We start from the raw sequence: 22685 nt of genomic DNA, 5'->3' as shown, positions 1-22685 counted from the left end.
AGTAGCAGCTGTTACCCATAAGGTAAGAAGTAAGGAGTGAGTGAATGAGAGATATGAATATAAAACACTTTTCCCTGTACAACTCCTCAGGTGGTTTTGAACCACAAGAATGTCTTATCTGTCAAAATTAAATTTTAAAATGCTTAAATAAAAAAGAAAGAACTATATGTTATGAAGCTAATACTGGTTTGTGGCTTTTTCATTTTTCTTAGTTATATGCATGATTTAATGTATCTGATTAAATTTTGATGGCATTAATTCAGTCTAAATCTCACTATACATTATTTCCTTTTCAATAAAAATTTAACATTTGCATAATCCTCAACATTTCCAGCAGGAAACTACACAGAAGGGCTAGCCAATAAAACTGACGAATTTGGGCCGGGGATTTAGCTCAGCGGTTCTAGCACCTGCCTTGCAGGCACAAGGTCCCAAGTTCGATCCCTGTTACCAATAAATAAATAAAAATTAAAAATAAAACTGATGAATTTTAGACTGTCAATAACTTCTCTCAAAATACTTTACCAAGAGTATATAGTTTCCCAGTCACATTTTCTAACTGGCAGAATTTGTTTTTTTCAGTACTAGGGATTGAACCCAGGGCCTTTGCACTGAGATACAACTTCAGTAGTTTTTATTGTTGATTTAGAGGCAAGGTATTGCTAAGTTGCTAAATTCCCCAGGCTGGGCTGGAACTTGGGGTCTTTTTGACTCAGGCTGCAAGAGTGCTGGGATCACAGGCATGTGCCTCCTTGCCCAGTTCAGAATTCTTATCATCAAAGTGTTTTGTTGTCAAGCCTTAACTTTTTAGAGCAGTTTCAGGTTCACAGTGAAATTAGAAGGAAGAAAAAGATTTCCCATTTACCTCGTTTCCCCACACATATGTAGCCACCTTTAATGCACACTGACAGCTTAGTTATCATTCCAAGTCCACAGTTAATAGCTTCCACTATGAGTGTCACACCGTACAGGGGTTTGCACAAACATAATGACATGCATCAACTATTACAGTATTATCCAAGTGTTTTCAGTGCCCTGAAAATCTCTGTTCTATTCATCCTTCTCTCCCTACTAATCTCTGACAACCACTGATCATACTGTCTTATAATTTTGTCTTTTACAGAAAGAGATATGCTTGGAATGCTACAGTATAGAGTCTTTTCTAATGAGTTCCTTTGTTTAGTGATATACATTTAACTTTTTTCTATTTCTTTCCATGACTTCATGACTCATTCCTTCATAACAGTGAATAATATTCCACTATCTAGATACACCAGAGTTTATCCATTCACCTGCTAAACCACATCTTGGTTGCTTCCATATTTGGGCGATTAGGAATAAATTTGTTATAAATATCCTTGTGCAAATTTTTATGTGAATATACATTTTCAACTCCTGTGGGCAAAATGGTTAGATATCAAGGAGCTAGGTCTTGGTCTCTAAATATACATAAAGGTGTGTTTAGCTTTGTAAGACACTTCTTTTTTCTTTTTCTTTTTTTTTTTTTCTCGTATGGCCTTGCTAGTTCAGGCTGGCCATGGACTCACTATGTAGCCCAGGCTGGCCTTGAACTCCTGGAGATCCTCCTGCCACAGCGTCCCAAGTGCTGGGACTATAGGCATGTGCCACCACACCCAGCATAAGACACTTCTTAACTGTCTTCCAAAGTGGTTCTACATTTCATATTCTCCCCAGAAATCAATGAGAGTTCTTGTTGCTTTACACCTTGCCATTATTTGATGTTATCAATATTCTGAGTTTTGGACATTCTAATATATACAAAGCAAATCTCATTGTTGCATTAATTTGCATAATCAATATGCTTTAACAATAAATAAAAATTCACATAAAACACAAATATTGGCACTAGACATTAACAGCAAGAAAATCCATAGTTGTACAAAGATTTTAGTTTTGAGACATACTGTTTTAATTGATCTGTTTAAAAGCCTAGTATATTAAGTGTAAGAAATGCTATGTACTACTCATTCATCCTAAACTTTCTCAGCTGTTTGGAAACAGGTAAGAGGCAGTTAGTTCCTACTGTCCCATCCCAACCTGTACAACAACCCAAACTCCAATTGAACCACGCCTACACATTTTCCTCTCACACATCTGCCAGCCAATGGGGTGCTTCAATTCTCACATCACAAAGCTCAATCAAGACCAGAGCCAGTTCTATCCCCTACTGATAAAAATAGAAAACAATCAAACATGAAAGAACCCTCACTTTTTAATTATTATATCGCTAAATTAAATCAATTCAATAATCAATATTGAGATAGGATATATATGCATATTATATTACATATATATAATATGTGTATGTGTATATATATATATATATATCCATATCAAAAAATAAGAGCAGTAAAGATTTGCCCATTAGGCCTTCAAGTTTTTATAAAAATTGCAGTTTGATGCTTTTTTGCATAGCTAAATATTGCTTCATGATATTTCAAAGCCACCTGCAAAACCTAGCCCTGGAAATAGCATTCAGGGACTAAGTAATCAGTGGCCAGTATGAGCAACACAATGCAAAGGAAGTAGAAACATACTCACTGTTAATCCAGCTTACATTCAATCTGAACTTGGGCCTGTCATAGCTGACACAACACATCATAATAAGAGGGGGGCTTCCTGTTCTTCTTATGAAGCTTTGCAACCTTGGTTTCTGAGGTTCTGTGTCTTGGGGGGCAGAGGGGGAATCACTTCCTGATGATTTTTCTACTGAAGAAAAATCTCATTTTAAAAAAATGACTAGGAAATGAACATGCCTCACGGAAAGATATACAAATGATAATATTTTGTTGTTTTAATTGAACTGAAAATCCAATCACACATTATTGTTTTGTATCTCTGTAACTATGCACCAGAATCTAAAAAAACAAAAAGTAAAACTACTGTTTCCTGGGCACTTTGAAGAGGTGTTCAGCATCACAAAGACAGAACAAACCACATAATTATGACAATTACTATGGCAACTAACAAAATTTTCAAATCAAAGTACCTACTCTCAAGAATGCCCACACAAAGCTCTTAGAGCTAACATCTACTTCCTCCTCAGTGTAGAGTGTGCATGTTTGGAAGGCCACACCATTCTGTAACTGGTGAGCAAAACTACCTACGTTAACTCTTCTACTTTATTTTCACTTGATTGTTCCACGTAGCAGATAGCATCTCTTGCATCTCTCCATTCAAAAATGGAGACACAAAAATTGGCTGCTAGTTTGTAGAAACTGCATACAGAGCCTGGAGCAAACACCGTACTAAATTAGCAATACCATCCATATGCTTTCTCTCCCATGCACTCAGAGTCATGAAAATAAGTTCTCCAAAAATAACTCTCCTATGGCATAATGTATCTTCTTTCTTCTTATGAATTGGATCACCATTTCAGTCTGTCTGATTTAATTTTCTAAAACTGACTCCCTTGAATCCATGTGAGCCTTGCCTCAAATAAATGCCACACAGGAAAGCTGATATGTAATAGAATTGTAAATGTTGTAAGTGATTCTGCTTAAATTTGGTTGGAATGTTCTGTTTTGTTTTGAGAAACAACAGAACTTTAGGAATCTTTTAGCTCGTTGTCCTGCACTGATAAGGAAAGACTCACTAGGGAGACCAAGGTCATTCGAAAAAGCTAAAAAGATGGAGAAAGTGAAAAGAATAATCCACGTCCTGGAACACACATCCTTCTAATTGAGGAGAGAGAAGTCACTGGACAGAATCCTGCTTCCATCAGCAAACATCACTGTGTCACTTTCTCTTCCTGCTTCTGTCTCATGAGGCAGAAACAGGAACTTTCAGAGCAAAAAAAGCCACAGGAAATGACCTGCATCTCTTAGTAGGACGGACACCAGAAAAGGAAAATTGAGATTCCATCTACTAGGTCCTATGTAGTTAGGTGAATCCACTACTAAGGTGGAAATTGGCCTAACTCACAGCAAAGGCATTACCATAATCATAACAGTTATCAATCTAGCACTCACTGGAAGCCTATAAAGCGCTTCACATAGACTGTTCCAATATAGGAGAAATATAACTCCGAACCTTGTACCTGTCAGATGTTCCAAGTGTGTGTCCCCTGAAATTGAAGAATGAATTCCAAAAGACAAAGGCGGTTACGAGTAGGAAAGGTTTATTGGGAAATAAAAATAGCTCCTGGGAGATAAGAGGGGTCCTGGAAGTTGGTTGCCCCCAAGGTCCTTTCCTCAAGAATGTTTTATAGGCCAAAATCAGGAGGTGGGTACAAAGAAGTCTTAGCTAATATTGATCCAACAGGGAAGCAGGGAATATAGGGAAGGCATATGGATGACATCATTAGCCTTGGCTTATCTATGACTTCTAAAGTTTTAGGAAGGGATGGCCCTAGGTGTTCTGGTCACCCACCCAACTGTCTAATGTATATCTGGATTTAATGGACTGGATGATACCAATTGTAGTATAATCTCAAGTCTGGCCATTGTGACTTCATCTTGATGTCTTGCCTTCTTTAGGTACCCTCCAGCCACAATTCTGAAATCTCCCCCTCTCACTGACTTCCTTGAGAGAGCAGTACATTAATTTTTATCCAACTTAGCTGCCTATAATAGTTTCACTTAGTCTTCATTTTCAGGGTACCATTGTTGTCCTCACTTTACAAATAGTAAACCAATGCACACAAGGCTGAGCAACCAGTTAAGCATTATAGTGGAACTAATATTTAAATCCAGGCTGTCTGTTTTCAGTTTTTAAAACCTGAAAATATTTTGGCTACTAGAAAATGTAGTGTTTTCACTTAGACTCTTGCTTTCAAAGTTGACACTAAAAGGAAAAAAAAGTAAACTACAATGTGACTTTCGATGGGCCTAATGTGTAGTGGGAGGGTGTTTCTACAGTCAGCAGAAAATGTCACCCACGTATGGCTCAGACCCGGAGGTCAGAAAAGTCCCCACAACCAGCCCATGGTGGCATACCTGAGTGACCACTGCAGAGTTTTTTAAAGTGAGTAAGCATAATGTTAGTAACAAGGAAGTAAATAGGTACAAAATAGAAACAACTCAATTATTTGTGATTTATGGCTGGAAAACAGAGGCCATTCAAAACAGCTACTTTAACCAATAATTTCAACTTGTTGCCCATGAAGATTTTCTTTATTCATTGTCTATTACTGTTGTAATCAATTAACACAGATGTAATGGCATAAAATAGAACACATTAAGTATGTTGTAGCTCAGTAGATTAGTCCAGTATCGGTCTTCTCAAGGCATTTGTAGGTGTATTTTCTTCTGCAGATTCTAGGGGAGAATCTGTTTCTTGCTCATTTGACTTAACTGTAGAATTTAATTTTTTTAGGGGTAAAACTAAAGTCCCTATTTTCTGTAAAATGAGACAGTCCCAGCTCCAAGAGGTCACCATGTTCTTTGGCTCATGAACCCCTTTCTTTACCTTCAAAGCCAGCACTGGCAGTTTGAGTCCTTCAAATCTCTCTGCCTTCTTCCATCTCATCTCTCTGACCCAGTGGAAAAGATTCTTCCCTTGTAAGGACATTGGGTCTACACAGTCAACCCAAAATCACTCCTTAATCTTGAAGTTCACACTTTTAGTTGCATCTGCAAAATTCCTTTGCCATATAAGGTAGCATTCACAGATCACACTGCTTCACAAATTTATGTCTAGTTCTGGATATTAGGGCATGAACATCTTTGAGTGATCAATGTTCTGACTCCATATTCATGAATAAGAAGCCAGTTGAAAAGTTTTCCTTGTTACTTTTTCTGTTTAATTTTTATTAAAGTATAACTGATGTACATTAAACCATGCCTTTTCAAAATGTACAATTTTATGAGTTTTCTTGTACACATGTACTCAAAAATTCATCACCAGGCCGGGGATTTAGCTCAGTGGTTTTGCCGCCTGCTGCGTAAGCACAAGGACCCGAGTTCGATCCCCGGTACCAAAAAAAAAAAAAATTCATCACCACAATCAATGAATGTATCCATCATCCTTAAAAGTTTTTCATGCCTATTGGTAATCTACCCCTTCCTCCTTTCCCTCATTCCCAAGCAAATGTTCATCTGTTTTCTGTCATTATAAATAAATGTACATTTTCTAAAATTTCATATAAAAGGAAGTACAAAGAAAATATTCTCTTTTTGTTTGGCTGGTTTGGGTTCTCTCACTCAACATAATTAAGCTTTATCCAAAATAGTGGCATGAGTCAATAATACTATATGACGCATTCATTCTAGTGTGTTTTTATTTTTTCCTGTCTGGAACTGTATATTATGAAGAGAAAAAGACTAAAGACAACTATAGCTTTTCTAACTCCCTAATCTATCCCAACATCTCTAGACAAATACAAATTCCAGGAGAATGAATTTAGGCACTTGGAATCCATGACACTCAAACAATGCTTCATTGTATCAGTGTTTGTTTGGGTGTTTTGCAGGGAGCTTGTTTTGTTTTGTTGGTAATGAATCCAGGGCTTTCACAATAAGCTATATCCTCAGCCTTATTTTTATTTTTGAGACTGGGTCTTCTTAGGTCACCAAGTTGTCCAGGCTGGAGCCAAGCTGGCAATCCTCCTTCCTCAACCTCCCACAGTGCTGAGATGACAGGAATGTGTCATCATGCCTTACTATATCAGTTAATTTTTTGCTATATAAAAACTATTCCCAAAACTTAAGAGAACAGTCACTTTTCTGTGGCTCCATACTTTGAGCTGGGCTTTGCTGGGCACTTTTTCTGCTAGGAAGAGCTCGGTTTCCTCAGCAGCTAGAGTCAGCAGGTAGATTAGTAGAAGCTGATTCATTGCTTTGCTCAGCCTAGTAGCTGGTTCTGGCTATCCATTGTTGGTGGCTGCCAGCAGGGTGGCAGAGGTGATTTAACATGGGACTTCAGCAGATTAACGTTGGTTCATGTTTATCTGCTTGCAGGTTCCTAAGAGCAGCAGGAGTAGGCACGCAGCAATGCACAGTTATAAGCTTCAGTTTGTTAATGCCTTAATGGACACAGTCAATCACATGCCCAAGCTCAAATCAAAGGGATAAGAAATAAACCACTTCTTGAGCAGAGGAGAAAACATTACAAAGAAATATTGCAAAGGGCATGGAGAAGAATAGATTTTGTACCCATTTCTGTATCTAACCACATCTGACTCTCCCCTTCCTTCCCTACCTCCATTTTCTCACCATTTATTTGTGCTTCAAGCTACGTCTCAAATTCAATTTCCTTGACCATCACTGAGCAAAATCTATTCTATTTCCTCCTAATTTACCAATGATCTTATTTCTTACTAAATCCAGGGAACTTTTCTGCTTACCATCTCATTTGGAGCCTTAGCGTCACTTGACATAATCTTCTCTGTTGGTTTCCATGACACTTTTCCTTATTTTCCTCTTCACTACTTCTTCAAGGTGTCCTTTATGGAAAAAGTGTATAGCTAGTGCTTGGCACAAAAAAAAAATCACTTAAACTTGATCTTTTGAATGAAAGGTTGAGTGAATAAATGAAAGAACAAATAAATAGAGTTCCCCTATCCATTCATTAAAAGTGGGAGTTTGCCAAGCTTCAGTTACTGCCTATATGCTGATGACTTTCCGCTTTATATCTCCAGCCTAAATCACTTTTCTGTACTTGAGACATGCATACACAACCTCTGACTGCACATGCTCCCAATGTCCCTCCAAAGCCAACCTGTCAGCATCTGATCTCTAACCTCCCCCCTAGACCTGCTTCAAGGCCAAATTCCTCCACAATCTATCCAGTCACCCAAGCCAAAAGTCCAAGCGTCATCCTTGATTCCATCCTTTGGGTCACCAGGTCCTATTGGTTTCTACTTTTTTATATCTTCCTCTTTCTCTGCAGCCACATCATTTCTATTTTTATTGAAGTTCTTATTATTCTCCCCTAAGATATTTACAATAACTACCCAACTCAGTGTTTTCAAAAGGCATCTCAAGACAGGAATTATTTGAGATGCTTGTTAAAAAGACAGACGATGGAACACAGTGCAAATCTCAGGCAGAGGCTATTGAAAGGGATCTGAGGCTCTGTTCATTTTTAAAGCACCTAAAAAGAGTCATTATCAGGCAATTTTTGGAAACACTGCACTAATTCACCTTCCTATCTCCAAAGTTCCTCCTACCCGGTAATCCATTCTCTACAGCACTGCCAGAGTGGCCTGTGTAAGTACAAATCTACTCTTATCACTTGTTTACTCAAAATATTTCCAAGTTCTTCCTAGTGTTTGGGATATTAACCACATTTCTCTTTTACCAAAGCCTTCAAATCCTAGCAGTCCTCGTCTTTCAATACTCCTCAGCCAGTAGCCCTGTACTCTAAAAGACCCCCCAAATTCAAAGACCCAATTCAAAAATGGCCATCTGAAGTGAACAGACATTTCTCAGACAAGGAAGTAAAAGCAGCAAACAAATATATGAAAAAATGTTCAACATCACGCATCATTCGAGAGATACAGATGAAAACAACACTGAGATTCCACCTCACCCGACAAAGAATGGCTGCTATCAAGAAATCAACAAATAACAAATGCTGGTGGGGGTGTGGGGAGAAAGGAACCCTTCTCCATTGCTGGTGGGAGTGCAGACTGGTACAACCACTGTGGAAGTCAATATGGAAATATCTCAAAAAACTAGGACTAGAGGTCCCATTTGACCCAGCTATTCCCGGACTGGGGATCTTCCCCAAAGAATTAAAAGAATCATACCACAGTGATATATGTGCACTCAGGTTCATAGCGGCACAGTTTGTAATAGCTAAAACGTGGAAGCAGCCCAAGTGCCCATCAACTGGAAACTGGATAAAGAAAATGTGGTTTTTTTATAAAATGGAGTACTGCTCAGCCATAAAGAATGAAAAACTAGAGTCATTTATAGCTAAATGGATGCATATTGAGGCCATACTCTTAAGTGAAATAAATAGGACACACATGTGTAAATATTGAATAGTTTCACTAATGTGAGAAACTGATAGTGTAAACAAGGGTTGAAATGATTAAAATGAATAAATGATAATTTGAAATAGGAAAAAAGGTCCAAAGACGAAGGAGTGAAGGGAGGGGAAGGGGAAAGGAAAAGAGGGAAAGGAAAAACTATGAGAAAAGAAAAGAAAAAAAAAATTGAAATGAAATCTATGTAAATAGGGAAGGGTGGAGGGGGTGAAGGGTGCACAAGTAATGGGGGGAAAAAAATAAGAACCAAGATACATCATGTACAGGTACAAACACCCAATGATAAATGTAAACGAATTGTATACCTAAAATGTACCAATAAAAGGACTAAATAAATAAATAAATAAAAGTAGCTAAGACAGACAGGTAAGTGGTAGGTCTGATTATTGTCCCCATTCATGAAGAAAAGTGAGGGACAGCAAGGTTGGATAACTTGCCTTGGGTCATGCATAGTCACTGTCAAATACAAGAATTGAATAAGTCCGGACAGTTTGCCTGTAAAATCTGTTCACTTAGCAACATATTCTACTGCTTCTCCTTCATCCAGTTAAACCCTGTATATTTCAGCATTCAGCACATGAACTAGTACTTCCTAGAAGCTTTAGATTTCTCAGTTGGAATTACCATCTATATTTACTTTTGTCACAGCATTTACAGTACAGTTAAAGCCCATTTTCCTTGTGTCACAAATTGGACTGTAAGTTCCTTAACAGGGGGAGATACATTTTTATATCCCCAAACTGAGCACAATGCCCAGCATGAACAAGAAACTAACTGTATGTTGAATAAAAAAGAAAGAAAAAATGCCCAAGTGAATTAATGCATACATAAATTTATAAGGAAGCATCAGGAACATCAACAACAACCGGAATATTCTGCCTCTGAATTATCAAGTCATTTGCTTAGGATCTTATGGGGCTTTTCAGTTTTTGGCATATGAATTGGTCTATCTTGTATTAAAAATAAACTTTTGCTCCTTCTTACAAATTCTATAAATTTTAGTGGGAATTCAAATTAAATGCATGACTGGACATTTATTTGTTTAATTTACCCAGTTGATTTCTTGTGTTTTTTTGGTGTCACGCATGAAAGTTAAAACTATTTCTAGGCATTTCATCTTAGCCCAACTTTCTGCTTTAATTCTACACTCCAAAATGTTGAATAAAACAGGTCCCTTTTTGTGGTTGGAAAGTTTGGCTTTACATAGAACCTTTTAACACACAACTGTCAGCACCTTATTCTGGGTCATTTTTTACCCTCTGACTTTCACTTCCTTCCTTAAATAGGTCTTTCAGATGAATCATCTTCAGCCACTCTGTGATTCTGTGGGAACCAGATATTCAGTTTATAACTGAGTAGGATACACTGAAGTCCTTCCTACCTTGCATCATTCTGTGATCTGATTTGGGGAGTTTTCTTTTTCATTCAATAAAAATTTAATCGATGGCTATGTTCTGGATTTTGTTTGAGCCATCAGTTCATTAGTGCTTCCAATAAGAGTAAGAGGAAGCAGAGAAATGGGAAAAGCTCATATCCACTAGTTTTCAATTTATTAACATTTCTGCTTTGGAGATGAATTTGGTGGAAAGGACTTGATGAGACTTTTAGAATATTATTTAAATTTTTCCTATACCCCATGTCATTATTAAAATTACATATATTTGTGGTATGTATATGTGTAATTATTCCTCCAGCATAGAAACAGAACCACTTAGCTGTTCAAATATTCATCTCTCAGCCTATAACCCATGAGTACTTTATCAAATTCATTCCTACAATCCACATGCTGATCTGATAGTAATAACTATTTGCTTACTGAATCAATTTTAGAAAATATTATGTTTTGGTAGAAATTTCTTTAATGGTGGTTATTGATTGTGTCAAATATGTATCTATGATCATGAATATTAATATGAAAAAAATCACTTTTTTCCATATGGTACAAAGAAAACCAGAATATCAAAACCTCCAATGTTAGAAAATACTAGAATAGATTAAGGAAAAAGGAATTGAGACAGCAGAAATTGTCTTTTGATCTTCCATATGAATGACCTAAATATATATGATCCTGACATGCGTCTCTATAGCTGAAGGCTATTTCCTGAGTGAACCACAGCTACATTAAATATACAAAATGTATAGGCAACCAAATTGTAGTTCTGATCCAGAGCACTGCTGTGTGCAAAGGAACTTAGCTACCAATAGTAATTTTAGAATATCTTAAACAATTTACATCCATTCCTCCAATATCATGAAGGGGACACAGAACTTTCCAAAACAGTTCTTCAAAATTCCACCTTTTTCTTTCCTCCAACCTACCTTCACACTTAGCTATTCTCACTCCTACCCTCTTTCCTCAGCCATTTCTTCTTCCAGCCATTTGGGCTGGTTTTACTTTCCTCTGGTCACTCTCTCTCTTGCTCTTTGTCATAGTTAGATTACAATGCTTTAAATCCTTCTTCTTTCCTACCACCTTGCAAGCATTGTTCCTCTCTGTTGCCATTCTCCACTACTAATGTCCAAAACATTCCTTTATTTCAACATCCTTTCTCTTCTCAGAAGATAGAAGAGGTGAAACAGTAGTACAAAGCCAGAATCTCCTTTAGCAGGCTGGAAAGACTCTATAGGGAGTTGTTTCTTGTTCTTATAGAGGTAAAAATCTTTCATTAAACCTACCAAATCTGTGTGGTGGATTTTGTCTGAGACTCGCACATTGTTCCTTTAATCTCTTGCCTATTGATGACAATTACTGCACTTAAACACCTCAGAAAATATCACTAACTCAAAAAGTTTCTCTACTAGCAAGTAGTTATAGAAGTAGCATTAACAACACATGTATCTTCCAATGTTCTTCTCCAAAAACTAATGGCAAAACAAGCCAATTTAATTTTCTCAATTTTATGAAGTTACAGGAGAGCATAGCTATGGTTCCCACACTAATTGTTTTGGTTGTCTGGAGATCTTTATTGTCTCATTAGCTCCTATCCATCTACATATAATGCTAACATAATGAAATGCACAGAGCTACCTCTCCGTCCAGAACAATAGTGTTCATGAGTAAAATAAAACAGTAAGATTTAGTGGCTAGTAAGAGCACATATGGAGGATCTAGATAGAAGGCTCTGTGCACTAGGTACTATAGGGAGTTTTAAAAGGATAAAAGTATTCTTACTCCAACAACGAACTACATTAAAATAAGTTGTTGTGATCTGAAATAACAAACCAAAAAATGCATGAGCACACACGTTTCTATCAAGCATTTCCAAACAAAATTTCAACTTTGTGGTTGCCCTCTGAGTGTGCGGGTGTTGCCAGTCATATTTCCTTACGACTGAGCAAAGTAAAAGAGTCAGATGGAAGAGACAGAAGGAGAACACACAGCAATTACTGGCATGTGACCTCTGGAAAGTCCTATGGCCTCACTGAGCTTCCCCATTTTTTTTACCAAGCAAATGTCTTCCTCTTCAACAGTTTGTAAAGAGCAAATGAGGTAACATGAATGTATCTGGCAGAGAACATTCCATTACCAGCCATTTTCTTTCCACATTGAATTTGACTCTGATTTCTGACTCCCAGCTTATGGTAAAGTCTGCACCTTCCTGGAAGCTCTGCTTCTTAGACCCCAAAAACCAACAAAAATAACATTTCTGCTGACCATAAGCCAATAAGCTGTATGTATAGTAGTTTATTTTTGAAACATAAAACCATATATAGCTGTAACAAGGAAGTAGTATGAAACATATTACTAATGAAAGTAACCCATATAAATGCTTAGTATTTAAAAGATATGGGGCCAGGGATTTAGCTCAGTGGTTCCATTGCCTGCCTCGCAAGCACAAGGTCTCAAGTTTGTTCCCCAATACCAAAAAACAAAGCAAACAAACAAACAAAAGATACAAAATGCAATGAATATAAAAGTTTATGGAGATATTGTAAAACTAGAAGATATAACTTGAAACATATCAAGTAAGGTCTGACTAAACAAAAATTTTATATTTTTAATTAGGATGTAATGTATACTTTTTAAAAGGTGAAAAGCATAGAAACACAAGAAGAAAAAATTTTAAACCAGCTATAAATTTATACCAGATATAAACTCTTAACATTTGGCATTTTCCTTCCAATATCTTCATATATATTCTTTTTTTTCTTACTACTTGAAACTACACTAGCTATACAGTTTGAATCTTGTTCTTTTGAGCTGTGTAGAAAGCATTATTAGATTTTTTTTTTGAAATCATGATTTTTAATGCCTCTCAACTGTGCATAAGTATACCCTCAATTTAGCCATTGACTTGTTATTTGTCCTTTTACTTGATTTCAGTTTTTCACTAAAAGCAGAATTTTAGGTGATGGGAATAGTGTACTTTAGTAGAGTAACATTTCAACCAACATGATATAAACCTTATACACTGGACCCTGACAAGAAAGAGATGAAGACTACCAGCTCAGAATAGAAAGACAACATGAAATTATGTTACCTTTGATTTGCTGCCTAATATAACAACGCAATTGTATTTCTCAGTCAAAAATATCTTAAGGAAGTCAGAGAACAGTTACTTAAACCAAGGAATAGACGGGAATTAACCAGTGAAAAAGACTATGTTCTTTCCAAAACACTGATGTATCTGCAACTTGAATTGACTTTTCTGTCATAGTTCGTCTCTGGAAAGTATCCTCCGTAATAACAAGATGCCATATTTAGTAAACATTTTATGGCAGAACGGGTAATAAAATACATAAGGAGCTCATGTTGTGTGCTGGTTGAGCTTAGGCAAACTCTGCCATCATCCTTGAGTATGAAGGTCAGCAGAGATGAGAAGGACGGAAGGGAAGATTTCTTCCGTTCAAAATCATTCTATCAAATCAAGCTTTTCCTGATAACGATCGCTGGTACCTCTTCTTGTTGCAAACTCTCCATACATATAAAACTCCATACATATAAACATTGTCATTCACGCAGACGACTAAGTTGTAACAGTATGAGGACACTCAGAACAGATTCGTTACTATTGTCATTGCTCTACTCCTCTTTTGTCAAATCTGGACAGCTAGACCCTTCTTATGTCTCACTGACTGTCTTACTTCCTTACACCAAAACTTGACCAACAATGGATTGCAAAATGAGGAATTGTAAACCAAGACCAGGAGAATTAAGACAGAAAAATAACTAAGAAAGCTGAAATCAGATTATACAAACATATCAAACAGTTTGGAGATAGAAGTAAACAAAAACCAACAGATAGAAAGAAATGAAGAGAAGTTAAACCAAGAAACCAAGAAGACTGGGAAGGGGTAAGTAAGGTACAAGGGCACAAGGGCACAAGGACGTAAGAATAGGAAGATGCCAAACCCAGAAAGACCAGGGCTCACTGTAGAGATTTAAAGTCAGAGTGTCTTAAAATTGCAGTTAGAGGGGTCGGGGATTTATCTCAGTGGTTCTGCTGCCTGCCTTGAAAGCTCAAGGTCCCGAGTTCGATCCCCAGTACCAAAAAAAAAAAAATTACAGTTAGACTTGAATCTGATGGGAAGGCATTTTTTGTGCTTCCTGATAAATAAATATCCACAGACTGGCATCTTGGCAACAGAATCAAGGGGTTAAGATGACTGCCCTGAGTTTGGTGAACTAGCACTCCATCTAAACCTCTGAGTCCCGGGAACTCATCCAGGACCCTTAAGATTTGGGTTCTTCTCTTCTCTCCCTTCTACTTTATCTTCCCTGGTCTCACAGTCAATCAGATTCATTTTTTTATTAAATAGCTTTAGTTTAAGCTTCACTCCTTCATAGGATCCTTTGGTTTCTGGTTGAAAGTACAGTCTGTGTAGCTACCTCCTTCACCGATCTTGCTTTTTTGTTGTGGGGAAAACTGTGGAGAGAGAACAACACTGGAACAAGACCTATATGTCCTCAGCTCATTTTGAACAAGGATAAACGTCCCTTTCTCTGTCTTCCTGGGGTTGGAAGTAGTGAGATGAGTTTGAACTGCTAAAGACCCTTGTCCTATTTCCTTTGGAGTTGAAGGAGGAGGGGATACAGGAAACAATACAGAGAAACCAGTACCCCCAGGGACATCCAACGCACAGAGAGCTCCTTCCAAGAAATGCCTCTTCCCCTGGGCGGGACTGCACAGCTCAGCATTAGGCCAGGGCCCCCTTGCAGGGCAACAGCTTTCCCTTAACACTGTCTCTCCATAAGAGTTCCCAGGAACTTGGAACCTGCTCATTCTTTCTCTGTCTTTTTATTCATAGCAAAAAGCACTTCTGATCTCTTTCTATTCTCTAGAGATAGCTGAAGCTTTCCCCCTCATACTGTATCTTTTCATTTAAAATTGTTCTTATTTTGTGCATTCAGGATACGTGTTTACATATGAAAGGTAACCACAAGAATTATAGTACATATTCAAAACTCTTAAGGAGAAGTACTTAAATTGCAGCATGAATAGCAATGAAGCTCATAATTATGGTGTTCTTACTAAATGTGAGGTACCCTGCTAAGAGCACACAAAAATTATATAATTGATTCTTTTTACTACATCCAATATGTCACTGATTCTTTTCAACTCAAATTATTTCTCTTTTACAGGTAAGAAAATTGAAGATCATACAAATATACACAGTGGAGTTAGGTGATAGGAATAGTGTACTTTAGTTAGAATAACATTTCAACCAACATGATATAAACCTTATACACTGGACCCTGACAAGAAAGAGATGAAGACTACCAGCTCAGAATAGAAAGACAACATGAAATTATGTTACCTTTGATTTGCTGCCTAATATAACAACGCAATTGTATTTCTCAGTCAAAAATATCTTAAGGAAGTCAGAGAACAGTTACTTAAACCAAGGAATAGACGGGAATTAAACAGTGAAAAAGACTATGTTCTTTCCAAAACACTGATGTATCTGCAACTTGAATTGACTTTTCTGTCCAAACTACGTGACCCCTATATCCATCTTATGGTCAACATCTGCATGGATTCTTGCCCTGGATAGTTCTGACATTGCTCTCTTTGGTAATCTTTTGGCAAAAAAAAAAAGAAAAAGTGGATTTATCAACATCTTGCAGTGAAATGGTTATGGGAGTTCAGGCATGGAATAATTTATCAGCTCTGAAATCGTGTGTAAGGCTGGCTAGACTCTACATTTTCATACTGTTCACTTTATTATGTAGGAGTAGAAAGGAAGAGTGTCAAAGCCATCCTTTGACTTCTATCTTGAGAGGTAAATTGGCAGTTAGTGGTCAGTCGGTGTCTTAGTTACTTTTCTCATTACTAAGGCCAAACACCTGACACCCAAAGTTAAAGAAGGAAAAGTTAATTTAGCTCACAGTTCGTAGAGGTTTCAATCCGTAATTGGCTGGCTCCAAGGCAGTGTGGCATGGAAGACAGGCATCACAGAGGAAAAACAGTTCTGGATGGGCAGACTGTAGCAAAGCAAGCAAGGGAACCAACAAGTGACCTTAGCAGCTTCTTTCTGCCTCTTTTTATACTCTCTAGACTACAAGGATTAGGGAAATGCCAAGCAAATTGGTGCACTGATTTAGTAACCACACACCCTTAATCCCAGCATCACACACTCTAGATTCAGCCACCAGTGAGAAAAGCACCACATGAGGCTTTGGGGGTGTCTCCACACAAGCCATAACAGTCAGTATCTTCCAAAGCCTTTGTAATAGCGATGGAGGGTGTTGTGTTTCCCAAGTCTCTCTTTCACTTTGCAGTCCTTCTCAAGATGGAATTTCCTGCTGCCTTCATTTAAAATCACAGCAAAACCCCTTTCCTGAGCCTCAGGACTCTACAATCCCCACACACACTATCTTTTCTTAAAATTAGCTTATTTATTTACTTGTAATTGACCAGTAAAATTTTGTGTATTTGGGGGATACAATAAGATGATTTAAAATGTGTATGCATTGTGAAATTAGTAAATCACGCTAACAAACATATCTGTCACCTCACGTCCATATCAGCTTTTTATAATGGGAACACTTCAGATCTGCTCTCTTAGTGTTTTCATATACACAAGGCATTATTATTAATTATAGTCACCCAGCTGCCCCATAGACCCCCAGAACCTACTTCTCCTGCTTAGCTTAGATGGAACTCTGCCTCACCATCTCTCTAGGTTCCTCCCTCATTTTGAGCGCTCGCCACTCCTGGGCACACCTTCAGCTGTCTGCTGCCTGGGCCCCGGCAGCACCTCAGTTTGCAAGGACCACTTCCTTCCGGCCCCACCTCAGTTTGCAAGGACCACTTCCTTCCGGCCCCTTCAGTGCTCATCCTTATCACCCTTTCACTCCTCACTCTCTTTCTTGCACTCACTTTATCAGTGTTCTACTCCCGAAATGTTCTGGCACCCCTTTCAGATTCATGGATGCTGTGTCTTCCCAGCCAGAGAGCAAGGCCCTTGGAGATAACAATGATGTATTTCATATAATGCAAGAGTTTACTTCACAGACGTTGAATTTAGGAAACTTAAATTGTGCAGTGCCTGGCATAAGTATCCATATAGCACAGCTTTCATAACATACAATGATATCCAATATTAATGAAAGTTATCTTATGAGTTTGTTCATAGAGCTATGCTCTATATTGAATCAATGAGCTTTGGATACCAGTTTAAGACATGCTTCAGTATCACAACTCCATTACCTTGGGCACAGGTTAAGACAGGAAACCAGGGAAAGCTGGCTCATTTTTGAAAAATGATTCTCAACTGGGGACAAATGTCTGAGACACTTTAGTTGCCACAACGGGGGGGGGGGGCAGCCTGATACTAGTATCTAGTGGACAGAGACCACAAAATCTGCTAGATATCCTGAAATGCACAGAAGAGCCCCCCGAAACAAAGAAATATTCACTCCAAAATATCAATAGTGTCAAGGTTGGAAATTCTGATTCAAAAGAGTAGAGTGATCCCAAAATAGTAGAGTTACTAGCATTGCCTGATGTTTTCAGGTGTAATTCATTGTTCAATGTACAGAATACAGCTTTTATTTTTAAGATTGAGAATCCTGTCATTTATAGAAGTGGCATTTTAGCTAAATATAATGTGCTATAAACTGTTCCTTTTCTATATTCAAAATGGCTACCTCAACTTCCAAACTTAAATTTTGCAAACTTTTCTATTTGTATAAATGAATTCCCAAGTTGTTAAATAAAATATTTGAATTGGAAGAGAGTTTAGGGATTAACTGACCTAATCATTTCATTTTACACATGAAAAACTGAGGCACTACATGGTCAGGAGCCTTGTTGGGAGAAGTGGCAGCACTGGATCCTGCATCTCTTTATCCATATTACAGGGCTCTTTCCAACATCACAGGGCAACCATCACTTATGTGAGAAGGAATAAAATTCTTGAGGAGTTTCTTTCTTTCTATGGATAGATTTTAGCCTTTCTGGACCTAGTAACTATGTTTCATGACTGAATATATTAGTCATAAGTTAGAAATAACTGCTACAGTCATGTATGAGAAAACATAATTCCCCTGAACAGACACGACCAACAGTAAAATTCCTTGTGGAGATGGACATTCTCAAGCTATGTGGTACTTTTTGCTCTTCTGCTCACTTAGGTAGTGCATTTCAGAATACTTCACAATTGTTTCAAATAATTATGTATTAATCTTTATCTTTGTCAGGTATTACTTAGTCCTTTCTTGGAAAATGGATTATTGTTATAAATATTTAAATAAGAACTCTTAATGAAAATCTTTCCAAAACAATCTTAGTAAGTAGTATTATTCTCTGAAATAGCTTTAGTTTTTGTCTCTTTGTCAAGGGAATTACTAGACTGGAGAGGTGAAATGACTTACTGATAATCATGAAGTATATTACTGATAAAGAAATGGAATTCTCAGTTTCCTATTTGGGTTTGATTTGAGTTTTGGTTTTTGTTTTATTTTACTTTGAAATTAACTCACGCATTATATGAAATTCCTAGTTTGTTGTTTGGCTACTTTGTGGGCCCCAGCTTCTGAGCTTTGACACAAATGTGGAAAAGATGAGTAATAAAAATGGATTTTATTATTTCTAAGTACTTACTGTTAAGCTCTGTTTATTGAAATGTTTATGCTATGAGAGCCACAGATCAATTTGCACCTTAACTTCCCACTGCTCAATTTTAATTTTGTGCCATTTGTCCCAAAAAAAACTCAGTCGAAATGCATGGAGATACCAACTTGAATTGAATACTTCAACTCAAGGAATAAGTGAAAACAAGACTCCACTATTCAGGGAAAATGTCACTAGTTCCTATTTTGATTAAAAATGACGAACAGAAAGGAGGGTGAGCAGACTAGGACTGCTTGCAGTGACTTGGTTGGGATTTATAACAGAAGGAGGAAGTTGCTTTGCAGAAGTTGTGTTTGAACTATAAAGAAATGTGTTGCTGGCATATGAATACCAGAGAGGCTGACAGCACTATTAGAGGTAGGAAAGATGTGCAGAATAAATAGCCACTAAATGTAGTGACAACTTTGAGTGACAGATGAAGAATAAAAATGAACATTTTTCCTGATAGCATGTCAGGCAACAAATGCCTCTTTCTTTCAGAAGAAAAAGATATATATGGTTGCAAATTCAAGCCGTCTCCCATCTGGTGAACTTCTTACACCCTTGCAGAACTATAATTTTGGCCCAAAATGGAGCAATCCTTTTGTAAAAATTGTTACCTCTTCACTTCATTGAAGGTTTACAACAGTTTATTCAGACTGCTTGTGTTAGTTTTAACAACGTGTTTTATACTAACATTGTCCTGTCTACTGCATAATAAGAAATCCAAGAATAGGTTAAGCATTCTGTTTTCTGTGGCATGAAGGTCATTGTAAGTTCAGATGCACTATCCAGAGCATGTTTGCCTCCTTTTTTGCACCAAAAACATGTAATATTTTAGAAGTTATCCCTTTATAAAACAAATAATAATAAACATTTTGTATTAATTTAATATTGTTAAAAATAACTCAAAGACTAATGTACAAAAAATCCTTAAATTATTTAGTACATGTCTGTATCAGTTGATCAATAAAATATTGCCTTTCCCAACAGAGTGAATATGCATGAATATTATTTAAACTTCTCAGAAATTTAAATATTATTTAAACTTCCCAGAAATTTCTGGACTGGACCAAAGAGCAGAAAAAGAAAATAATGGCCCTTCACCTTGGGCTACGATGTATGCAGGTTCACAGGGTAATGGAAATTCCACAGTAACAGCCATGCATCATGAGGATGTATATTTCTGGAAATACATTTCCACAAAGGTACCTTTGTACTTCAGAAAAAAAATATGAGTTAACTAACTGCAATCACTTAATTATCCCCAATTATCCTACACCATCTTGGAAATCTTGTATCAAATATCAGACCCATCATTTGGCTTCAGCTAATGAAAACAGTGACCACATAGCGCAAAGACCTGGGAGCCTCAAACCACTGCAGAAAGCTGAAGCATTTTGTGGATTGAGCCAGCCCAGTTCAGAGAATTCCCTAGCAATCTACAATACAGTTTAGGTAAATGGGTGCCAAGGGACCCTTTCTATTTTTTAAAATAATTGATTATAGCTGTGTTAACATGTGCTATTATTTTGGGAGTTCTCACTTCTGCCCAGAAATTCCAAGAAATAAGTTGAAATGTTGCTCTCACATGCTCTTACATTCCACTATTTCTGCATTGAATTTTCATATTATGCTTCATGGTAACTGTTGCTTCCACTGAGTGAAATGATCATAAATTTCTTTAGCCCAAATTTTTGTTGTGATCTTTGCAAAATGTCAAAATTCCTCTTTGAAAAATGGTAGCAGTGGATATATTTTGTTTTATGTTTGGTATTCAAATTATATTTATAAGGCAGAGGACTTGCTCTCTGGCCATCAGGATTTTCCCTTACCTTTTCACTGTCTCATTTCCTCAGCTACTGCGATTTTGCTTTAATCCTAGCTCCCTTAATTCCTGTCTGCCTGACCTTTGGGAGGCTGAGTTAGGTGACATCATAGTTCATCATCCGCCTACTCCTTGGGGCTCACTCGCAGGACCAATTCCATGATATCTTTAATTCTAATAATAACCATGAATGCAATTTACTGTGAATTTAGATGTGCCTGAGCACCATGGTGAACACTCTCTGTGTATCATTTCCCTTAATTCTCATCACAGCCCTATGAGATATTGCTATTCCCTTTGACATATGAAGGAATTGAAATTTAGAAAGGTTGAGGAAACGTGCAGTAAAAGTGACAGAGTCTGGAGTCACACCTAGATCTGCTCATTTCACAAGAGGAACAATGAACCACTCTGTTCTCCAAGGCAGAATCTGAGGAGAATAAGAGACATTGGCTAAGGATTGAGTGGAGCCCTTGCTAAGCCAGGGTTCTCTGAGGTTCCCTTCGAGCCAGCAATGAGGTGAGGACTTCAGGGAAAATGAGCCAGCAAAAAGATATTTCTTTTCTTCCCAGCAAGCACAAACAGAAAGAGGATAGGAAACGAAGTTATAGGAGTAGACTTTATTAAATATTGACAACTACTGATTGTGTAGAGGAAGAAACAATTTGAATTTTTGAAAATGTATTTACGAGCACAAGCTATGTGTCAGACACTGTTCAGTTAGTTCATAAATATTAATTCATTTAGCACTTATAAAAACCCATGAAATGGGAATTATTACTATTCCCATTTTCCAGATAAGAAAAAAAGGTTAATTACTTCCCCAAACTATGCCTACTTTCCCCAAACCAGTGTAATTTTCATGACAAGAACAAAAACATGTGTTTCTTTCTCTAGACATAAACCAGTATTTCTCAAGCAAGGGTCCCAGAGCCCCTGAGACACTCATACATTTCCAAAAAGGCCCTCAGGTTCTCTTCAAGAATATTTTTAACTTATGTGACATTTAAGGTATAACTGATAACAAGAGTTTTCCATCCTTTGGAAAGATTTGCTCTTAAGGGAGGGCCTCCAACTTGGGGTGTGCCACTCGGAAACAAAGCAGCAGAGTGCATTAGCAGGTGCAGAAGTGTCTGATACACCACTATCCCCTCTAAGTCTCCTTCAGATGTTGTCCCTTTCATGAAAACACTCTAAGAACCACTACTTACTGTTCTTTGTGTATTCTTTCTTCTGCTCCTTCACTCCTAGTGGCCAGTGTTATAATTCCTTTCATTACCCAACTAACTTCTGTATTGCAACTGCCTTGAGATTGCTACATAGACTGTTGATCGTTCAAAAAAATGTTCTTTCCTTCTTTTGCAATAAATATGACCCTAAATTTTAGCTGGGGACATTGCCACACAGCAAAAACACAACATTTCCTGGTCTTTCTCCAATATCTAAGCGGCCCACGTGACTAAGTTCTGGCTAAATGGAAGCCAAGCAAAAGTATTGTATAAGACTTCCTGAAAATTTCCTTTAAAATGAGGAGCATATCCATCATTTCTTTCTACCTTCCTGCAGTTTTTGATACTGATAGGATAGCTAAAGCTCCTGAACCTGTAGTGGACTGTGAGGTGGATTCAGGGACAGATGTCATTAGGCAGGGAAGAACAAGGGCTATGAAGCTGAAGTCCTTCACTAGCTAAAGTCTACTTTGCTCCAGATTTCTTCAATGGGAGGCAATAGGACTTCTGTCCTATTTAATGCCACATTATTTGGATTTCCCTGTCAAATGCAGCTAGACTTGATCTTCACTGTTATATAAGCATAGAGATGCTGTAATTTCTTTTTGGTGCTG

At 37.5% G+C, this 22685-nt stretch overlaps 1 long non-coding RNA gene across 3 annotated transcripts in view; it reads right to left on the bottom strand.

The window, feature by feature from the left end:
* LOC147823564 (uncharacterized) overlaps window positions 1-22439 on the bottom strand; it is a 56967-nt gene extending 34528 nt beyond the window's left edge. For all 3 annotated transcript variants that reach the window (XR_015443521.1, XR_015443519.1, XR_015443520.1), the window contains exons 1-2: window positions 22054-22439; window positions 16287-16382 (exon numbers count right to left, since the gene is read on the bottom strand). This is a non-coding gene — a long non-coding RNA (uncharacterized LOC147823564). The remainder of the gene's footprint in view (window positions 1-16286; window positions 16383-22053) is intronic.
* Window positions 22440-22685: the final 246 nt, after the last annotated feature.

Source organism: Heterocephalus glaber, unplaced genomic scaffold (assembly GCF_053883595.1).
Source record: "Heterocephalus glaber isolate CG9 unplaced genomic scaffold, H.glaber_assembly_v1.0 deba00001572, whole genome shotgun sequence".
Lineage (NCBI taxonomy): Eukaryota > Metazoa > Chordata > Mammalia > Rodentia > Bathyergidae > Heterocephalus > Heterocephalus glaber.
Note: the sequence above shows the minus strand (reverse complement) of the source record. Positions and strands in the feature narration are given on the sequence as shown.